Source organism: Aulonocara stuartgranti (genome assembly GCF_965226115.1).
Source record: "Aulonocara stuartgranti genome assembly, chromosome: 11".
Taxonomy (NCBI): domain Eukaryota; kingdom Metazoa; phylum Chordata; class Actinopteri; order Cichliformes; family Cichlidae; genus Aulonocara; species Aulonocara stuartgranti.
Genome location: NC_138947.1, coordinates 16,003,707 through 16,025,940, shown reverse-complemented (window position 1 = coordinate 16,025,940; position 22,234 = coordinate 16,003,707). Strand labels below are relative to the sequence as shown.

General features: G+C 43.8%; 1 protein-coding gene across 6 annotated transcripts in view; it reads right to left on the bottom strand.

The window, feature by feature from the left end:
- Positions 1-21,912, bottom strand: part of grik5 (glutamate receptor, ionotropic, kainate 5) — a 109,080-nt gene extending 87,168 nt beyond the window's left edge. For all 6 annotated transcript variants that reach the window (XR_014279457.1, XR_014279458.1, XM_082550387.1 and 3 more), the window contains exon 1: positions 21,174-21,912. The gene's annotated coding sequence lies outside the window, so the exon portion shown is untranslated. The remainder of the gene's footprint in view (positions 1-21,173) is intronic.
- Between the last annotated feature and the right edge of the window lie 322 nt (positions 21,913-22,234).

Genomic DNA, 22,234 nt, shown 5'->3' with positions numbered 1-22,234 from the left:
GTACGTAATGAGCACATACCATCCTCATAATGGCCTAATGAGCACAGCCAAGGGTGAGTGCAACAACACACTCTCTCACGTACACACACTGCTGTCAAACAAGCCATGAAACACGTGTGCGCACAGACACCCAGGTGGTCCCATAACCTGGATGTGTCTCAAGCCAACTTACCTATTAGAAAACCAATCATGTTGTGCACCTGGGCCTCTCACTGATAAAAAATTGGAGTAATGCTGAAAATCGGACTTGTTTTCCTACAATATGCTTATTTCATGTCCTACTGGTGTTCCATATCGCGCAGAAGGATCATGAATGCAGCTGAGAAATTGCACTGCATTTGGCTGATTGTTTAAATATTGGAATAAATGGTTTGTGTCATGCAGGTGCAATTTTGTCTGTTGTGTGTGTGTGTGTGTGTGTGTGTGTGTGTGTGTGTGTGTGTGTGTGTGTGTGTGTGTGTGTGTGTGTGTGTGTGAGGAGAGAATAAGACCTAACAGGGAAATAGGGAATGCACCGTTTATGTGCTTACAGAGTATAAATACTGATAAATATAAATACTGATTCAGGATGACTTTAAAGTCATAACCGATAACAGCAGAAAGGAGAAGGTCAAAGTGGTCAGAGTGCTCTCTGTTAATACATTTTTATAGCAAAAGAGAGGCGAGGTGAAGTGTCGGTATATGACTGACTTAAACTTATATTATGACAAACAAAGGGGTCAATGCAATAATATATGGGGTAATACAGTCTAACATAGTGCTACACCAGCTGCAGACAAACAAACACACACTTTGTTTAAAGAAGATTATTTTAAGGGGCTATGGCTCTGTCTCAGGACCCCCATCCCCTTCTGTGTGCAAACACACAACAACTACAAATAACACTTACTAAGACCTCCGTCACACAGGCCTAGAGACAGATCATTTTATCATCGTAGGCCTTTTGCACAGAAGATGTCTGCATACACTTCTTGCCGAGTAGCAGTGAAACCTAAAAAAAACGACAGCTTGTTGGCCTTGTGTTAGAGTTTGTATTGTTGATTGTTATTTATGCTTAGAAATATTTAACCATAGATGCTTAGAGGTGTATAATCAATTGTGTAGTGATAAGTTGTGTGATCTTTAACAGGCTACAGAGGCTTGGTGTGCATTCCACACTAGAATGCACACCTACATCCTGGGAGCACGGGAAGAGGTCGCATCTTGTTTTAATTGTTTTATGGTAGGATTAACGTAGCTACGTCTGTTCTAGTCTAAGTGCTTTTCTGTTTAGATGAACTGCTGGACTTCCTCACCGGGGGGGGTCTAGTCTACCCTCTTCCTGACCAAGGATGTTTGACCCTTTGATCAGCAACACACACACACACACACACACACACACACACACAGAGGCAAGGTACTCTTTGTTTGTATGTAGACGTCGTATGTTAATGAACCTATGCATATTCATGTAACCTCAATAAAAGGACAGTGTTACGGGAGGACGGACGAGAGCAACTGGGGTCAAGCGAAGGGACGGCGCTCTGTCCGGTCTCTCCCGTGCACGAGTAACATGAAGAACTTTGCCTATTTGTGTCTTGCTTAGCAGTGTAATTATATTGTCTTCAACGTTCCAGCGGATGGGTTCAAGCTACAAACCTATCACCTTGAAAGGAAACGTTGAGCTTTATCTGCAACCAATTTGATTCAAAAAGTTCAGTTCTTACTTTGAAAGCGAAAGGTCTTCTTTTTTCTGGTTTACATCACATTTTCTACAGAGCCAGTACTGCTCAGCGAGCAGCTGGCGAGTGGTTGCAGATAAGTCGGTGCCTTCCATGGAAACTAAATGGCAACTATTGAAACCTGTGAGTGACAAAAGCAAACACAGGGAGGTTTTTAGAGTAACAGTGTATAGATATTTATGACAAATATCACCTAGAGACCTCGCCTCTGTCAGTGCGCCCCAGGGTGGCTGTGGCTACAATGTAGCTTGCCATCACCAGTGTGTGAATGTGTGTGTGAATGGGTGGATGACTGGATATGTAAAGCGCTTTGGGGTCCTTAGGGACTAGTAAAGCGCTATATAAATACAGGCCATTTACCAGGCCATTTAGAGACTGCCAGCAACTCCTAGGAGCCTCTTGTCAACTGGTCAGGGAATATTTTTCCCTAGCAACAGGTGGTTGCCAGGATGTCGCCGACTGGTCTCTAGTGTGACTGGGTTCACATGCACACAAAGCATGAAAAAGTAGGAGTCTGACTGAAAGTAGGTTGCAAAGCAGCTTACAAAAGCAGCAGCATGGTTCTTATTTGCAAACTCATAGACAAGTGTCAGCTGAGTCATATATAGTTGATAACAGTAGTTGAGGCTTAGGCAGATAATTTAGCTATGCAGAGATGTGCAGATTTGATGTGTCGCAATAATCATCCATCCAGTAATTTTCCAAGCTGCTTATCTAAAAAGGGTCAAGGAGGGACTGAAGCCCATCCTCACTGGGCCAGAAGGAAATCAGACAAGTTCCCGGTACATCAGACAGAGCGAGAAAGACAACCATCCACACCTACAGTCAATTAACCTCGCATCTGTGTCACTGTCACATGCACAAGCAGGAAGAACATGCAAACTCACCACAGAAAGTCAACCAGCCAGTCGGTGGCTTTAAACCACCGGGCTTATACTAAACACCCCCACCCCAAAGAGGAAGCCACTGAACAGAAAGTAATTTGTATACAAATCTAACACCTCTTTCGGAGCATTATAATTCCACATTAAATAACAAAAACTTTTATATTAGAAATTCTAATAAGCATTCAAATGTGGGAAGAATAAAAACCGCAGTGATTTCAATTGTTTCAATTTGGAAATTTAGTGAACGAGTGCGACGGGGGTTCACTTTGTACTTCAGCAGAAATCGTTCCTAAAAAAAAAAAAGCCGTTACAGTAGCATTAGCACGTCACTCAAGTGAACCAGTCACACAATGCATGGGTTCAAGCAAATTACATGGCAGCTCCACACATACAAATGTATTCTCATTAAAATAGTTTGTGCAGCTGAAATATAAAAAAAATCTATTTGTACTGATATATGATATGATGCAATATGTGAGCAACTCCGCCTTTTCTTTGTGAACTGCATTGTGGGAATAGTGATTCATCAAGAGCACAAACACCGAGTGTACAGTCTGCATTTGGATTACTTTGAGTATTCTTCATTCTCCAAGTCTTTGAAACGACGCGTTATATGGAAATTCGACACAGCTTTATGCACATAAATCCTTCTTAAAGTCCGTCAGCATCCAAATACGTGACATGTAATTAATATTTCCCATGTCCTCGGTGACACCGTGATAGCTGACTGCAGCCCTGTAATTATCCCAGGCTGTAAATATTGTACACTTTCATATTGAGCCACAGATCACAGTGAGTTAACGCATCCGCTACTAAATACTGCTGATAGGCGCTGACACACTGACGCCTCCGTCTGCAGCCAGGCCCCTTTCCTCACCTTTCACCTGTCTCTCAACATGCCATCATCACCCCACCCACACACATAAAGCGCCACAAACCACCTAATGCCCCATCCACCATAATCACTTTCGCACCAAACAGCTACAGAGAGAGAGGGAGACAGTGGAAGAGTGATTAGCTTGACGTCGCAAAAAAGAAATAAATAAATAAGAGCGTGATGGAAGAGGGGGCGGGAGAGCATAAGAGAAAATGAAGAACAGGTAAGAGGCAGGGAATGAGAACAAAGCTAATAAGATGGTGAGATACAGACAGTCGCAAAACAGAAGCATAGAAATGAGCGAGAGAAAAGAGATGGGCAGTATGTGCTAAAATAGAGATGGGACGCAGAGACGTGGCGGAGGCAGACAATGGAAATCAACAGTGCTTCAATTTTATTTAAAAGAGAGGGGCGCAAGACGGAGAGGCATTCCTTCACGGCCACAGAGAAACGAGCGATAGATAGCACATGCCTAGAGGTCATCACTATATTTATACTCTTCTATGCCATTATTTATTTATTTCTCTCCCCCTGCTCTCTTGCTCCCTTTGACAGGCCTGATTTTTAATAACAGGCAGATCTTTGTTCTCCGTGATTAAGAGATGGAGATTGGGATGATAGTGCCGCAGGGGCCACTGAGGCCCACACTCCTACTCGGCAGAGGACAAATCCCACCTCCAATTCTTCCTTCAAACAACCTCTTTGTCCTCTTCCTCATCCTTCCCGCTGCCCTCTTCATCCGAGCATCAGCTATCCCCTCAGCCTTGCGTACTCCTCATCCTTCTGCCTCCCCCTTACGCCGTAGCTCCCCCTCTTCTTCTCATCAACTACTCTGTTCATTCATTCTGTGGGAATAAATCATGACCCAAAGCTCACTGTGGAGGAGAAGTGCTGGGAAATACCGCTGAAATCAATGTCACGATTCCAGTAAGAATATTTCCAAGATATCGATAAAGGTTACGATACGAATTGTGATTTTGTTTGTTATAGTGAATAATAAAATCCTCTGCACACAAACAAAACCCTTCTCAGGGAAGATTGGGTTACATTTAGTATTTATTTTAAGTTAGAGCCTCATTCACAGATAAAAGATGTTAACTGACCACAACAAGGGACAAACGAACACTGAGTCCAGTTAGTAAGACGAGCCCATTTCTTTATTCTAGCCTAATCGCTGTTTGGAAACAGAAACAAAAGAAACACATGCTTGGTTTTATCATGTACTGTTTAAATCTCCACTTTAACAAGAAAACAGACTTTGAGGATGAAGACTAACCCGTGAGTTTGGCAAGCGTAATGCTATCTTGGGTATTATGGTTGGCTGAGGTTGCTGGAGTGCACACTTTCCAAAATCAAATTTAAAAAGAAAGAAAGAAAAAAGACAAAGAAAAGCAGGACCGCACTCCTGCTAATGTTACTTTAAACCTCAATACTGTCGCATAGTAGAGTACTGTGGCGTGCTACACAATAGATGTAATGTAACACAGTCCTTGGCCTTGGAAATAATACTGTTTTAGCATCAGTGCTGTGGGAAGGTAGTGCATTGTGCAAAACAACCCTGTTTTCAGTGAGTGTACAATGCTTGTGCTCGACTGACATACTTCTAAGGCACCAGATCATTGCTCAGGAGAAGATGTCACTTTTGTCAAGAAAGAAAGAAGAAGAAAAACGTGGATAAATGATTTAGGAATGAAAGTCTTCCTCCTCCCTCTGCTCTACTCCTCTAACTCATCCTGCTGGTAACAACCCAATCCTCCAGCCTCTCTGGCATATTAACATGACAGCCGTCAGCACCTCTGTGCAGCATGGCCTTTGCACTGTGAGTCTGTAAGGATGAGTAGACGGGTGTGTATCTGTCAAGATGTGTCACGGCATGTGTGGTTCAGCCAAGTGTGCGGAAGATGCGAGTGCAAGCATACAGTATATGCATCGATACTTTTCATATGCGCTTGTGCCGATTGTTAATTTGTTTTTTTTACTTGCAGAAGTTCAGATTTCAGATTTCAGTGACAGCTCAACTCAATCTTAAGCTACAGCTATCTACCACCATGCAATGTTCAGTCTCATAGATACAGCTAGAAATAAGCGAGTGTAATAAGTACATTTCTCTGTTTTTTGGATGGGAGCAGTCAAAAATAATTGGAACATTATTTCTGACAGTTTACAACTTCATATTTAAATGTAATATTTCACAAAAATCAAAATCCAGCTCCTTCACTAGCTTCAGTGCTATTCACACGGGGCTAGTATTACCTAAGCAGCTAAGGTAATTTCTAACAGCAAAGATCATCTGTGAGTTTAATCCCATGTAAATCTGCAGTGTCCATTGTTACACCACGGCCTAGGCAACCGGCGTGCAACACAGAAAAAATAAAAAATAAGGGAAAAAAACAAAACAAAAAAAACTACTACGAGTCTCCACAAAAAAATCCAGTCCAATCGTAACACCATTATTTGTAAAGTAGGAATTAGCCTTTAATACTTCTCAATACCTCAAAGCGCTCTTTAATTTTAATCTCAAGCAAATCAGCCTCTTAGTGATTTGGCCTGTTGTTGTTGTCTTGTTGTTTTTTCTTCTTCTGTCCCACTCCTGCTCAGGAAATATGAAGACTATATTTGCAATTACAAATGAAACTTTGGACAGCAGCGGCTCATGTTGCTACACAGCATGGAGACCCATTTACACAAAGAGCTAGATCAAATGTGTCAAAGGATAATGAGGTACATGCTTTAAGGAACAGTTTGCTGTCTTTCAACAGGCTCTGCAGTTTTTATGTGACAGTCTATTAACAGTAGGTGGAAAAAAGGCTCAGAACTAGTGATTACACACGTTCTAATCTATTTTTATCATCATATCTGAGGATAATGTCAGTAAACACAGACTCTGTTTATCCCTGCAAATGTGGTTCCCTGGTGTAGTCCTGTGCAGATACAATTTTAGACATGGACATTTTAAAACACGCATTTGACGGCCACTTTATTATGTACACCTGTTCAACTGCTCATTACTGCACCTATCTTTAACCAAGCAATCACATGGCAGTAACTCAGTGTATTTAGGCATTAACACATGGTCAATATGAGCTGCCGAATGGGGAAGAAAGGTGATTTAAGACACTGAATGTGGCATTGTTGTTGACACCAGACAGGCTGGTCTACTGGTGTTTTCCCACACATCCATCTGTAAGGTGTACAGAGAATAAAGAGAGGTGCCACTCCTGTCAGCCACAAATAGGAAATTGAAGCTACAACTCACTGGACAACAGAATATTGGGGGGGAAAGGGTGGTTTGATGAGCCTCGGTGTCTGCTGTAACATTCAGATGGTAGGGTCATAATTTGGAGTAAACAACACATGGAAAACATGGATTCATCCTGCCTTATATCAACAGTTCAGTCTGCTGCTGCTGCTGCTGGTTTTATGATGTGGAGGATATTTCTGTTGCACATTTTGGGGCCAAATGAGCATCATCTAAAAGCTTCACCCTACCAGAGTACTGCTATTGACCATGTCCATCTCTTTATGACCATAATGTACTCCTCTGATTCATAGTACTCAAATAGCTTCCACAGTCACCTTTTCTCAGTCCAACAGAGCAACTTTGGGATTTGTTGGGATTGGGAGATGTGCGTCATGGGTGTGCATCCATCACATCTGCAGCAGCTGTATGATGAAGGCACAAGGTGGTTCAACCCAGTACTATCAACATGTACCCAGTAAAGTGGCCAGTGAGTGGATCTATATGCTAGACACCACCATCAAAAAGCAGGGAAAAAATGTATTTCATCCTCATGTAAGTTGCTGCACATTTTATTTTACTGACTGTATTTCTTATTCGCTGAGACCTTCATTAACGGTTTCAGCCGTGCACTCTGACAAGCACCGCCACAGTAACCAAAACCAGACAGGCCTCTGTCTGATGCCGGCTTTTATGGGCGCAATAAAACCTGAACAATGCAGCACTGCCTGCAGTTAGCCGCTATAACTAAATGTGTGTCTGCATGGATGTGCCCATTTTCTGTCAACTAGGATATAGTTCGTCTGTCTGCGACACCTACATCTGTGCATCACGGCACATTTAATGCACTGCTCCACTCACTGGTTGTGAATGTGTTTTTACCATCATGCACCCTACTTCTATCTATCTCGGTTTCTATTTGGGGGCATTTTGTACTGTGTCACTGTGACGTGTTTTTCTCTCTGCTCCCCAAGCCTGTAATTCATGTGTGGCCATACACACACAAAGGATTGAGGATGTGCTGACACAAGGATATTCTTTCTTCTGCATGAGCCTTCTCCTCTAAGCTTCAGGTCAGGACAGAGAACACGCGATGCACGCACCAATAGCAACTTGAAGAATAGATCTCAATACGTGTAATCGATAAATATGCACACATATGCTGTAACACGTGCCGTTTCTGTTTGTCATTACACCTCAGTTTCTCTGGAAGCACCCACCCCCCACCCTCAGTGCTTGGTAATAACCGACTTTCCCTCCCTGGTTGCCTCCTGGAACAAAGGTGAAGGGCACAGAAAACAGCAGACGAGGGAGGGAAAGAGGCTCTAATGGTGATGTTTTTCAATTGGCTTGATTTATGGCTGGCTGTTACCATTTATCTATTTATTTATTTATTGCCATTTACTCCCAACAGGCTGAAGGAACCAGACTGGACAATCAAAGCTGGAGGATGGAGGACGGCTGCAGCGAGTAAAAGGTGAACACTAGACCCATGAGAAACGCGCAGAAGGATGTAACCAGGCTCTCAGGATGAAGACAAGGGGAGCAGAGAAAGACAGGAGCGAATGAAGGAATACAAGAGTGAGTGGGAGGAAGATAAAGAGAGAGCAGAGGGGGCTTAATGAATGTAAAGGCTATAACAATGAGGTGAGGTAAATTGTCCATTAACTCAAGAGTTTCTCATGCGTGTGTGTTGCTTCACCATAACATTCCAATTTAGCAGGTTACACACCGATGCTTCCTGGCCAGAGACATGCAAAGTGTCTTTAGGATACCAAGTTAGCATGAAGAGAGACAGAGGAGAGTGATTGAGGAAGACAGATAAGGGGCAAAGGAGAGTAGTGACCAAAAAAGAGAAAGGGAGGAGAGTAAAAACAGAAGGAGCAACATGGTGGAAATGTAGTGGTGAAGGAGAGATAAAGGAGTTGGAGGGGGGGGGCAGGAAAGCGAGAGAGGAAATATTGAAAGCTGAGGAGGAGAGCAATGGGGGAGAGGCTAGATAATTCAGCTGGAGAGGAGGAAATTCACAGGGGGAGGGAGATAGCATCAGTTCTTCAGATACAGAGAGAGATAGCCACTACAGAGGGACAGGATCGAGATTTCAATACACACCCGAAAGGAACACAGAGCGCCGCATTATCACACAGCAAGAAACACAATTATTACCTTCGACAGCCCCTGAGAGAGTGGAACAAAAAAAACAAAGAGTGAGCCGGGGCAGCTGTAATGCTTTATAAATGACACAACAATTTGGCGGCAGAAGGCTGAACTGGATGGGAGGTTAATTCGTTTTAATTGGTCTGTGCAATCACAGGATGCAACGAGGAAGATAATGACGGGAAAGGAGAAAAATGACTTCTTCCACTCGCGTCACCTAACTGGCTAAATCGAGTCTGTCACATCAATGTCATTGAAATGATTCCACAATGGATATCAAATGTCAGATATGAATTAATTTTTAATGACTTGAACGAGCGCCCAAGCAATAGACGAAGCGCCTCGTCCAACGGAATATTTTGTCTGACGCTTGCGATAGCAGGCATCTCAAAAGTATTTTCATACTATAAACCAAACGTGAAGGGACACCTGTCATTAGCAGTTACAGTGAGTTAATTTGGGGTCTAACTAGCTCACAGTGTTGTGCCAAGAACAGCCATATGCCTTACCATAGCACCTCAGCCTTGGAATAAGGCTCCCCGGTCGTTAGCTGCAGAGGCTCGAGCAGTTCTGACAGACGCCAAATCAGGAAATGATCACAGTTCAAATGTCATTCATCGGTTTAGGCCTGAATGCCAATGGATCTGTGTTTCTGTATTGTTTATATGCGCATGCAGGCTTGCTGTAAATCTTTATGTGTGTTAGGATGTTGCCAGTTTGTGCAAAGGAAGACAGACAAACACACGCTGCATAAAACGGATTAGCTCACTATTATAGAGGAGCTGTCAGATGCTTATAAGACCAAAACACATTTCCCCTCCCGTCTCCCTTTAACCAATGTTGCTTAATCTCCACCCCGATCCGCCTCAGAAAGACTTAAGGGCTGTTACTGATTCCTCTAATGCTTTCAGATGAACTCTATGCTTTGACATGTATTCAGCAGGCTAGAAGAAGAAGAAAAAAAGCAGCTTAAAGAGCACAGCCTGAAACAGTGATGGAAAAGGCAGTGCATTTCACCCTCAGTGATATGGGGGAGGGCCGGTTATGCACAGGGTTATTCATAACCAGCAGCCTGCCATACTGCAGGCTATCAAACTCTGGTGAGTGTATTAGCAGTTCACCAGGCAGGGTTTCTAATCACACCACCGCTGCACTGAGCTGCACGGGCTTATAAGGTGCTGGTTCATATTTTGAGCCTTGGGGAAGCACCGGGTTAATATTCCAAGTGCCTATAGATGAGTAATGATTTGGAATGGAAGTGCTGGGAGAGTTATGTAATTTGCGCTAACGTTATCAGGAGTAATAGACGCTATCATCAGTTTGTTTCCAGCTACTGAAAAAAGTTATCCCTGCAAAAAGGCGTTACAGCAAAAAAACCTCAAAATTATAATTTTGTTATAAATGCGCAGGCAAAACAGTATCATCGGGTAGTTGACAATATAATTGGTGGGTAATCTTGAAATCCTGAGCAAAGAACAGATAATACAGCAGATTATCTACATCTTCTTTTTAATTAGTGTCTGCAGTTTTTCTCGGCAGTGCATGCACGGTTAGAAGAACACGAGGGTTAAAGTGATAAATACTACCGCATGAACTTGCGGGGCTCGATGCAGTAAGTGATCATGGCAACAGTTCTTTTTATCAACAAGGCCTCTTGGTCTCTAATGAGCTTCACACCTTCAGCCTCGCTTTTGCTCGACAGCAAACATCGCTCATGATTATTCATGCTATGCCAATATGGGCCACTTCAAAAGACTGTCCGGTTGGCACTTTCAAAAGAGCTGCTCTCTTCCTCTTCGCTCTCTCTTCCTGACTTACAGTAGCTCTCCGTTGGCCCGGCCCGCCGCACCTGTCTCCGAGCCGTGCGCGCACGCTCACACCGAAAGCGCCCACGCGCGCAAGCACTTGCACCACGAGCATACTCCCAGATTTTGGCTCGCGATCAGAGCAAAACAAAACATGGCTGTTCTTGGCTCGCCTGTTTGTTTGATTCCCATCTTTCTTTTTGTCGATTGTTCTCGCTCGACACACCTCCCTCCTTTTCATTCCACTTCATTCTTACTGTAACCGCCTCCCCTGTCCATCCTCAATCTTCTCTCCGCCGTACCCGTGAGAAAGCAGTGGCCCGAGCTGGAGGAGGAGGTCAAAGGAGGCAGAGGAGAGGACAGGCAGAGAGTGAAGAGACCCCCAACCCTCCCACCCACGCCCCACTCGAACCCCCTTTGTGACGGCTAATCGATGTGTTTGGGTTTCCTTCTTGGCTTTGTCCCAAATGGCTTGAAAGGTGAACCCCAATAGAGCTTCTGCTTTAACTCCATGAGGGCATGGAGAAAAGCAGCAGACCTAAGCCTGGCAGATTAGTTAGCCACCAGAGGGCTTTACACCTTTTTGCTGAGCTAGCACTTCCTATCGCCTCTCCCCCACAACTCCTTCCCTCCTCTCCAACAATCCCATCACTGAATGAGCCTCGGAGCGCATGGTTATACACACACACTTCCCTATATTAACATATTTTTGAATTTGGGGTTTCCTTTTAGCATAGATTATTGTACACCAGTGTTTTGATATCAAAGCCACTGAGGAAGAGTAAATCAGGTTGCTATTGTAATGGCGTGGTCCTCCTTAAAAAGAGCCCCTGTTTCCTCTGTTTTCAAGGCAATACACTAAGTGAGACAGATACACAGAGGCAGCAAAGATGATGGCCCACAGGTATGCATTTAGATGAATTTTATACACACACACACACACACACACACACACACACACACACACACACACACACACATTACAATCATCCAAATGCTACATTGATCTCTGCAGCAGCATTGCCCGACAGGCCTGATTGCCAAATGAAAACAAAGGCTGCATGTACAGTCCTGACACACACCATCAGTCACACATAGCCTGCAGTCACAACGATTACCTGCTGTATGTAAATCCAATGAGCAATAAGGCAGGTTATCCCCCTTATGAGACACCGCTATTATTATCAGAGACAGAATATCACTGGCAAGTGCCACTGGCCAACTGCTAGCAAACTGATTATGTCCCATCGAGTCTAGGTGGCAAAATTGGAAAATGGTGATATCAGGAGGTGAGCTTACACAGTTCTACAGGCAGTACAAATGAAGGATGCGTGTCTTCTCCATATTTTTCAGAGGGCAAAGATCCAACAGTATCAGGATCCCTCAGCAGGCATAAAATTATTGCGTTAGCTACCTAGTACACAGATGTAGCGCTATAAACAAATATATACAGTATATACACATGAGTTATTTTATTCTGTATGTGTGTCTTTTGACCTCCTCCCCTCATCCTCAACCGGTCACAGCAGATGGATGCCCCTCCCTGAGCTGCTTTTAAAAGATGTTTCTTCCTGTTAAAAAGAGTTTTTCCTTCCCACTGTCACCAACTATGTAAATAAAACTGAACTGAATTGAATATATAAACTACTTAGCTTTAGTTGTCAGTTCATATGCACTACTTGACTAAAGTTAATTGATTACAGTGCTTATTAAATGTTTTCATGAATTACCAGGTTGTTATGGCAGTGTAATAATGTTTTAAACATTTTATGACTTTAGGCAAGCATGAGTACTGTAACTATAACTTAAACATGCTGCAATTACTGATAATTAAATGACACCATTGATCATTATGTTGGAGCTTTTAAGGGGGGGGGGGGGGGGGGGGGGGGTGATTAGCCATTTCAGAACAGAAAGACTCATTTAAATTTACCTCGAAGCTCTTCTTCTTTACAGAACATTACTCTGCACATTCCTGCTAACAATGTGAGCATTAACCCACTGTCGCCACGGCGAAATGTGGGAAAACAGGAAAACAGAAATATTTTACGAATCTATCATTGTCGATTAGTCAAATAGCAAACAGAATTCATGTTTTTTATGAACGTGATAATTAGGATTTAGGTCCACTCGGTACGAGCAAAGTGTACTTAATAAGCAGTGAGTTTTAGAAAGACAGCTCCACATGCAGATTCAGACAATTATCCCGTGACTCTGCTGGTCACTTCAGCCCTAAGGAGCATTTAAGCATCTTTCAGTTCATTGCTTCAGCTTCATCACTTTCGTTTACCATCACCGTTTTCATCAGCATTACTTCCAGACACAGCGGGCAGCTGTTTACAGCACAAACCTGGATGCTACCTGCTCAGCACCAAGAAACTGATGGCACATTGTTAGTGACTAGCTAGTGAGCATAACGGATCATTTGGCAGCTAAAGAGCCACACAGCTCCCTCAGGAGTTTGTGAAGGCCAAAAACATGAGTGAAAAAAGAGAGAATACCGGATTTACAGTCCAACTGAAAAATATATCACTGCTTAATATGATCGTTTTCATTTTTTTATTTTCTATTTAACCTTTATCTAATCAGGTTAGTACCACTGAGATCAAATCTCTCTTTTACAAGGGATACGTAGCCAAGAGGGCAGCAACACAGACACACAGAAACAAACAACAGATTAAATAAACAATATTAAAACTTACTCGCATAAAACACTTGTGCATAGACTAAGGTAAAGTGTAATGATTGAACCAGAACTTTAAACTCCTTCAATGTAATCTGAGTGATCATCTGCGATTGTGACTTTCATGATGTACGCCAGGGTTTCAAGCTTGTTTCTGTTGCTCCTAAGTCTCAACAATCAGTAACTGGAAAATAAGATATCACTAAATAAAAAAACGTCAGTGAGCATCTGGCATTTAATTCCTACAGTCTATTCCTAATCCCTAATTTTCTCATTAATACCTACTGTTCAGCAGTTTGAACCTGGAAATGTTTAAAGTAAAACACACAACATTTTGTATTCTAAGCTTTCTTACTGACTTTCCACGACGGACCCGCCAGCAGCAGAACTGAGGCTGACTGCAGGTGCTAATATGCTGGTATCGCCTGTGCGGATCAGCAGGGTACAGTATGTGCTCTCTCAGCCTGTTTTACTTTGGATCAAAGACTGTCTCATGAGCAGTCTGAAGCTCTTTGTGCTTCTCAGCATGACCACATCTCTGCTTGCGTGAAATACATTGATTCTGGCATCCACCACACACCAACGCGAACCATGACACTGGCAGAATGCATAAAACACACGCGCCCCTCCCGTCCCCCGGCTTTCATCGTGTTTTCAATCCAACATCAAGAACATCGTAAACACGCACGGGTAGCACAACGCGGCTCTCATCTCGACACAGACGGAGAAAACACCTACACAACATTCACGCCGCACGTACAGTACAAACACGGTATGTATACACAAGCTGCACTCGCACTCGAGCGGGCAAATGTTCATGTATAATGAGAAATACTATACGCTTACTATAACTTTTCCTGGCTTGGGTTAAAAGTCACTCCAGCAGTGAGAAAATGACAAATTACTGGAGCTTCAATCTCTGATTTCTGCACGAGTGATGATTTGGAAGAGAACTGGTGAAACACCACAGCAGATTACATCAAGTACCACTGAACCAGAGAGACACAATTTGTTTTTCGCTTTTTTACCGAGCCTCTCGGATAATGTGCCGCGATTGTTTAGCTTAAGCGAAGTAGAAAACTGCTGCTTCGAGGAAGGTGTCAAATTGTTTAAAGAGTTTCTTTTCTATAGCAAAGCATCTTCACTGCTCGTCACGCACACCTCCATATGAGCTTAATTATAGTCAACACTTCCTTCCCTGGGTGTATGAAATTACACTATTCACAGGCTACCACTTTACATCCAAGCTCATCTGAAAGTTATGCCTCAAAAAGGCGATGATGCAGATAATATTGTACTGTTTAATGACACTTTGCTGTATTTGGTTGCAGCAGGGGCCAACAGCTCCGGGTCGTCATCACAGCCAATTATTTGACTCAGCAGAAAAGTGAGTGCCAAAATTTTCCAGACCCACCGCACGTTTGCAGAAAACTAAAGTCCATAAAAAAAAACAGGACTTAAATGACCACATATGCTGTATGTTTTTAAATTCCATTATGATTACATGATATGAGCCCATTTGGAGTATTTAAGTTTCGCCGGGACAATTAAATCTGCAGCAGTTTAAATTCAGGCAATAGCCCACAATCAACTGCTGCATCACCATTTGGACAGAGGCAGCTGGAACTGACTGGCATGTTAATACTCCTGATTGGTGGAGCTGATTACAGGCTCTTGACTCACAATCCCAAAATACCAGTGTTGAGGGAAAAAACGACACAAAGCAAATATAGAAGTAGTGATGAAATTTGGCCTTTCCCTACATTTCAGGAATGAGAAGAAGAGTCGACTTCTTGTCTTTCTAATGTGTGTTTCACAACATGTAAATGGTGGGGAAATCAGGGGGCTTGGGAAAGTAAAGGTGGTCTAGCAGAGGAGATAAAAGTAGAGTATCTGCAAATGTCCCATATGATTATAGTATGAGTTTATCTGAATGCGGAAACGCCCAAGATATGACTGACAGTTGTGATAATGTTTATAAAAGGACAGATATACACTCATGGGCCACAGGTACATCTGTTTGGCTGCTTGTTAATACAAAAATAATACAAATCAGCCAATCACAGGAAAGCAGCTCAATGCATTTAGGCATGTAGACATGATCAAGATGACCTGCTGAAGTTCAAACAGAGCATTAGAATGGGGGGGGGGGGGGGGGGGGTGATTTTAATAACTAAGAATGTGACGTGGTAGTTGATGACAGAGAGAGAACAAGAGAGAAAATAGAGAAAATATCCAGTTCTCTGGCTGAGGAGTCAAATAACCACTCGTTAAAACCAAGGTATGCAGAAGAGCATCTCTGAATGGACAACACATTGAGTCTTGCAGAAGAAGGGCTGCAGCAGCAGAAGAGCACTCCAGGTGCTGCTTTTTCTGTCAGCTATGAGCAGGAAGCTGAGGCTAGAATTCACACGAGTTCACCAACTTTGGGCAACAGAAGATAAGAAAAACACTGCATGCTCTAATGAGTCTCAATTTCTGCTGCAACATTTAGCTGGTGGGGTCAGAATTGGGTGTAAACAACATGAAAGCGTGGATTTATCCTGTCTTATATCAACAGCTCAGGCTGGGGATGGTGGTGTAATGACATGGGGGATTATTTTTCTTGGCAAATTTTGAGCTCCGAGTACCAGCTGAGCATCGTTTACACGCCACAGCCTATCTGAATACTGCTGCTGATCATTTATGACCGCAGTGTACCCACCTCCTGCTGCTTCCAGCAGGATAACACACCATGTCACAAAGCTCAAATCATCTCAAACTGGTTTCTTGAACATGACAATGAGTTCACTGTGCTCAAATGGCCTCCACAGTCACCACATCTCAATCCTACAGAGCACTTTTAGGAAACGCTGGAACGAGAGACTCACATCATGGATGTGCAGCCAGCAAATCAGCAGCAACTGTGTGATGCTATCAAGTTCATACAGGCCAAAATCTCTGAGGAAAGTTTGGAGCATCTCGTTAAATTGATGCCACTAAAGGGCGGTCCTACCCAGCATAGCTGAGGTGTACCCATGGAGTGTAGTAAATCTATCAAACTTGAAAATACTACATATTCTCTCTTCAAAAACACCAGTGTTATCTTTTCTGTTCAAGCAAGTTTGAATATTATAAGATCTAAGCGAGCTATACTACACGTGTAGATATGACGTTGATGATCAGTGCCATTAATGCAGCGTCAGGCGAGCGTCTTCTCAACAGCAGCAGCAGTGAAACATTAAACTGTAAAACAGACTTACCAGACCGAGGATGACACCGCTATTACCTGAATGACTTTTCAACAATCTTACACTCAAAAGCAGTTATGTGGAAATGTGTCAGAGCAGATGAACGGAAGAATTCAAGAATGCTTTTAGAGGGTTCAGCTCATACTGGATTAAAAGACACTGCTCTTCTGTAGTCACACTGACAAACAAAAACAGATACACGTATCAGTCCACCTGTTTGTACTTTTGTCTGTCATCCGAATGATAATTGCTAAAGTATGCTCTTATAAGCCGATCCCTAAATAAAATTAAATCAGCTTTATGCATTCTGAAGCATGACCCCCTCAGGCCTCCTTAGGGGTATTCAGACAGGTTTGATCGGTGATTGCAGGATGATATTCTCTGCCGAGACTCCATTTTCCAGCTGCGGGCTTTGCCTGCTTACCAGCTGATTAGATTAAAAGGTGAGCTCCTTCACCCTGGAATTTATTTTCTGATCTCCTGATAGATAGACTGACACCATCAGACAGATAAATATGGGTAATTCCCCCGAGGCTGGCAACAACTTGTTAGTGTTGGATATTTATAAGCTGTGCGGTGAAACATACACCTGAATTTTAGGTTAAAAAAAAAAAAACAACCAAAAAAAACAGGATGTCATTCTGAAATTTATCGAGTGAAGCTACTCATGCCTACCTTATTAGATAAAGTTCTCTGCTTCACTTTAATTCATTTATACTGACACTTATGGTGACCTTATGGTGAAACATTCCCAGCCTTCATTTAATTGAATGCAAACAGCGCACGAGGCAAGCTGGAACATCTACAGCTGAAGCCTTTTTAGCCTTGACGGCACGGTGACACAAGCTTTCCCTCTGGTTAAAATCAAGAAACTGACATAATGAGCAGCCGCGCCACCATGAAAACTGCACGCAACTCTACCCAAAATGCCTTTCTCCATCGTTGCACATTCTCCTTGAACGACTTTAAATTAGATTTATCCCCCTTTTGTCACTCAGACGCTCACGCAAGGCAGCAGCAATCGTCAGTAAAACATCACAGTTGTGACTCACTGAGCCTCCACCAGCCTGCTGATTAGGACAGGTCGGGTCAAGACTGATCACCTGAGCCCCTCAGACCGTATTACAATTACGCTGATAGAATACTGACCTTTTCTACTAATGCTAATGCAGCAGAGAGTAAGTGCCATCTTACTGTCATTGTGCACGCAGGTACTAAAGCACCAAATAACCAGAAATGCACAAAACGCTTACAGTAGCAGCACACATATACAAATGATCACACTTCTATCCCAGTTCAAGCATATTACACACATTGCTTTTATCTTCTCGCAATCCCGTCTTAATGACTCCATTAACTGAAAGGCCATTAGCAGCATTCACTTTATGGCCAGCCAAACAGCCCAGCCGGGAGCACATTATGGAAAAGGCATGCGTGTCCCGATGTCCATTTCTTGTCACCCTCTTCGCACATACACATTCATTCACTTCCTCAATTCATCCCTCGAGGCCAGCTAGCCTGAAGCAAGCAGGCCTGGACAAACTGCTAGGTAAACACTGCACTGCAGAAGAAACTGGAGGGCTCCTCAGTATTTGAAGAGATCTCATATCCCAAATTAACCCAGTTCACCTTAGAGCGGCAGCTGCGTGAGGCCCTTTAGGAGTGAACGGCCATCCAAGAGACAGCCACACTCCCAAAATATTGATTCAGCAATGATAACAGTCTGATAATGATCTGTTCTTGCTCCACCACCAGAAATGAATCTCATTCCCTGCTACAATCCAGCTAAGCTAAAGAGAGAACAGCTGTTCCCACTGAAGAACAGAAAAATGAATGATGATGCGAACAATGTGAAAATATGTTTTGGCCTGAACAGCACAACACAAGTGAAAGATATTCTCAAACGCTATCGAAAGTGGAATCACAAAATAAAAATGTGCGCCAGCAATTAGAAAAATGTAACCCAGAGAGATGAATGGATCAGTGATCTGAAAGGGCCCGACTGGTACAAAGCAGGGCAACGGGAAATTCGCTGTAAAAGGCTGTCTCGTGAACCATGCACACTTCTGCCACAATTTAGACCAAGCCGAGTGAAATGATTGGGGAGCGTCGCAGCAACACCGAACGCTGCTGCTGTGAGAAGCACTTAAAAAGATTAAATGTCACAAACACGTAGCTAATAATTTGGCACATCATCTCCATATTGCTTTTCTGTTTCTGCAAGTCTGGACTCGACGAGCAGAGTGCACATAATCCAGCACGGATGCTCTTTGACTGGTTCTACAGAGTGAGTCACCCAGTTACTTTGTGACCATGGAGCAGAGCTGCGGAGGGCCTGGGGGTCAGAGTTCATTTAATGTCAGTGAAGCAAAAACACAAGACACGCACATGAAACCTCAGCTAGATGACAAACGTGCCACGCGGGAACAGAAACTGAACTGAACGCTTGCCAAGTTGGTTTAGGGACGTTTTTGAGCCGCGTGTTTGTGCTGTGTGTCATATTTCATTGATCTCGTTTTGTGCCTTCAGCTCTGGTTTGTTATTTGTTACTCCTGTGATACACTATCACATGCTAAATGTGTCTTTTCTTTTTCCTGCTCCGAGCTAATCTTCAGCTCTGCAGGCAAATGGTTGCCCCCGCTGAGAGGACAGTGGAAATACTTCATATCTCATAGGAGGGGGGTCGCGTCCAGCCCAGCCCTGATATTAGCTCACCACTCTGGGAGCTGTGGGTTTCAGACAGTTGTACTTTACTTCCGCTGAGCAGGAGTGGACAGAGGTTTCTGCTGCCTGCTTGTTTCCCTCCCTCCCCCCTTTCCCATGGGGTAGCAGGCCATTTATCAGCTACTAGAAGAACATGTATCGATGCCCCGGAATTCAGCGTTTATTACACTTCAAAGTGCAAGGTCAACTTGGCAGGGATCTGTGTCAAAGCTGTCAAGCACAGAAACATAAAACAAATAGCCCACGCAGAGGATGCGGCGTAAAACACCAAGATAAGGGGCACATGTCTCACCGTGAGATTCTTGGCTTCTACGTACACATTTGCCAGGAGGTTGTAAACACAGAGGTTTCCCCGTTCATGTTTTGTTTTTTTAATACATTTGAATCTAAAAGAGCATCATTAACAAACAGAGGAGAGATAAGGAAAAGATGTAATGGCAGCATCCATATATTTAAAGAGAAAACACCCGGACTGAGGTTAGTTTTTTTCCCCTCTGTATGACCACATGCCGCATAAAAGTCACACCAACTCTTCCCAATTTGCCTCAGCGGCGAGCCATATTGAGAAGCCAGAGCTCTTGTGACTCTCTAATGTAGTCAGTACTTTCATGCCTTTGATGCCATCACATGCCACTCCTCCCCTCTTCTCTGGGTTTTCTGACAGTGACAAAGGGGATCGGCAGCGGCGTGTTATCACTGTGCAGCTGCAGTAATCGTATTATTTAGTAATCTTAATTCTGAGAGGCTGACCAACACTGTGAACAAAGCGAGGGCCTTGCTAAGCCCATCAGAGCGCTCCCATGGAGCAGAGGTCTTTTCCTGCTCTGCGGCCCCTCCAGACCCACACACTCCCTCATCCCTCCCCGTTTCTCACCCTCCCTTCCCCGTGTCCTCCTCTCTGTTGCTTTCTGTCTCACACTCTCTGTCTCCCTCCTCATTTTCCTTCTGCTCTTGCTCTTCTATTTCCAGAAAGCTTTTTTATTCTCTGTCTCCCTCTCTGTCTCTCTCTGTTTTTTTCACCCTCCCAATCTTTCTGTCTCTGTAACGCTCTGAGCTGGGAGTTTGTGTAATGGCGTTATTCACAGTTCATTGGTCTGTTTGAAGGGACTATCTTGATTGAGCGTCTCCCGGTGCGAGGCCTGGTGACTGTGGGAGTGTATAAAGATGTGGATGTGTCCGTGGAGATAGATGGGCTTAGTAATATGCAGGACATTGCAGAGTCTGGGTTTCGGTATGGGGTTTCATCCAAGCAACACATAGGGAGATAAAAGGAGGCTGAAATGATATGCAGCCGGAGTGCAACGCTCAGGGCATTAGACGTGAAATGAAGGCAACAAAGAACTAGTCAGGGAATCAGAGTCATTCTCATTAGCTGGTTCACCCTCTTCAGTTTTAGCCCCCCATCCCTTTCCCATCTCACCCTAATGAATATAAGTACACTGACATAGAACCAAAACGTGCTCCAAGAAGCAAAAAAACCCCAAAAAACTCACCATTAATTAGTTCAAATTAACCTCAGGACTAAAATGTAGGAGTATACACACACGCACAGGGAAAGACACCCTGTTCGCCTCATTCTGACACCACTCTGATGCTGTTGTAAGCTTGGCTGTAAGATCAAAATCTCTTTCTTTGGCAGACACACACAAACACACACATACACACACACACAAACCGCCTGGGGCAGAGGAAGCACAGGAAAGCAAATCCGCTGTGAAGACACCATAAAACCAACACTGCAGAGAGACACGCCACTTCTGCGCTTCTGCATGCATAAGCTAAAAAACATGCTAATGACATGCGCCACACATGTGGAGACGTACACGCGTAGAAAGAGAGGGTCCTACTTACAGAATGAATCAGACGGTATCAGAAGCGCCGTGCCATATTATCACTGTAGTAGTGAGTCAACACAGGCACTGAGATCTGAGACCACAGAGTTTTAGCGCTTCAGCCAAGGGGGTGAAGGGTGGGGGGGGGGGGCGTGGGGGGAGTCAGAGGAGTTCACACTGTGTCAGTGGGTGTGAGGACATTCAGGAGGAATCTGGAGCAATCCCGTGTTTATACTGAGAAGAGAAAATAATCCCGATAGGCAAGGCAAGAAATCAACAATTGGTGGAAAAAGAAGTTTGTTTCTTGTGTACAAAGAGGATGTACGGGGGATCGATTGGGCAGGTGTGTTTTTCTTCTTTCTATCTCTGACTTTTAAAAAAAGCAAACACAAAAATAACAAGAGCCCACCTCGACAAATAACAAAAGGAACGGGTGAAAATGAGTCAATCAGAAAAGGCTCCACCTTTTCCTTTTTTTTTGCTGTCTTATTCTGGTTTCCTCTGTCTGCCCACCTCTCGTTTTCCTCGGGATTGCAGTGGGCCCGTAAGCAGAGGAACGGCGGTAACAGAAAACCAATCACCTCGGCAGACGACGAGAGAGCATAAAGGAGTAAATGACAAGCAGATGAAGGGGAGGATTTCCGACACCTGCTCTCTCCCTCTGTTTCTTTACCTCCGTCCTTCTCGCTCTCCCTCTCCCCAACCTGTATTTCCCTTCTAGTAACAGCCCCCCCTCCCTCCCTCACTGCTTGTTTGGGTTTTTTTAGTGCATGAGCTTGCCACAGCACTGACTGAGATTCTCCAGAAGCTACAACCACCAGGATGCTCTTCTGCTTTCTTTCCTGCTCTCTGCCTTCCTCTCACGCTCTGCACAGAATGACAATGATTTGCGCGCCGTCTACTGTGCCGGCACTGGATGTCTGCCTGGCTCTCTGCCTGACACTTGGGCTGTGTACCCGTCTTCCTGTCTGTCTGTCTATCTCACCAGACTCAGAGCTTGTCTGTCATTCAATACAGCTGTCTGTTTACCAGGCCATCTTTCAGCCTGTCTTCCTCCCAAACACTGAGATACAGACCAGG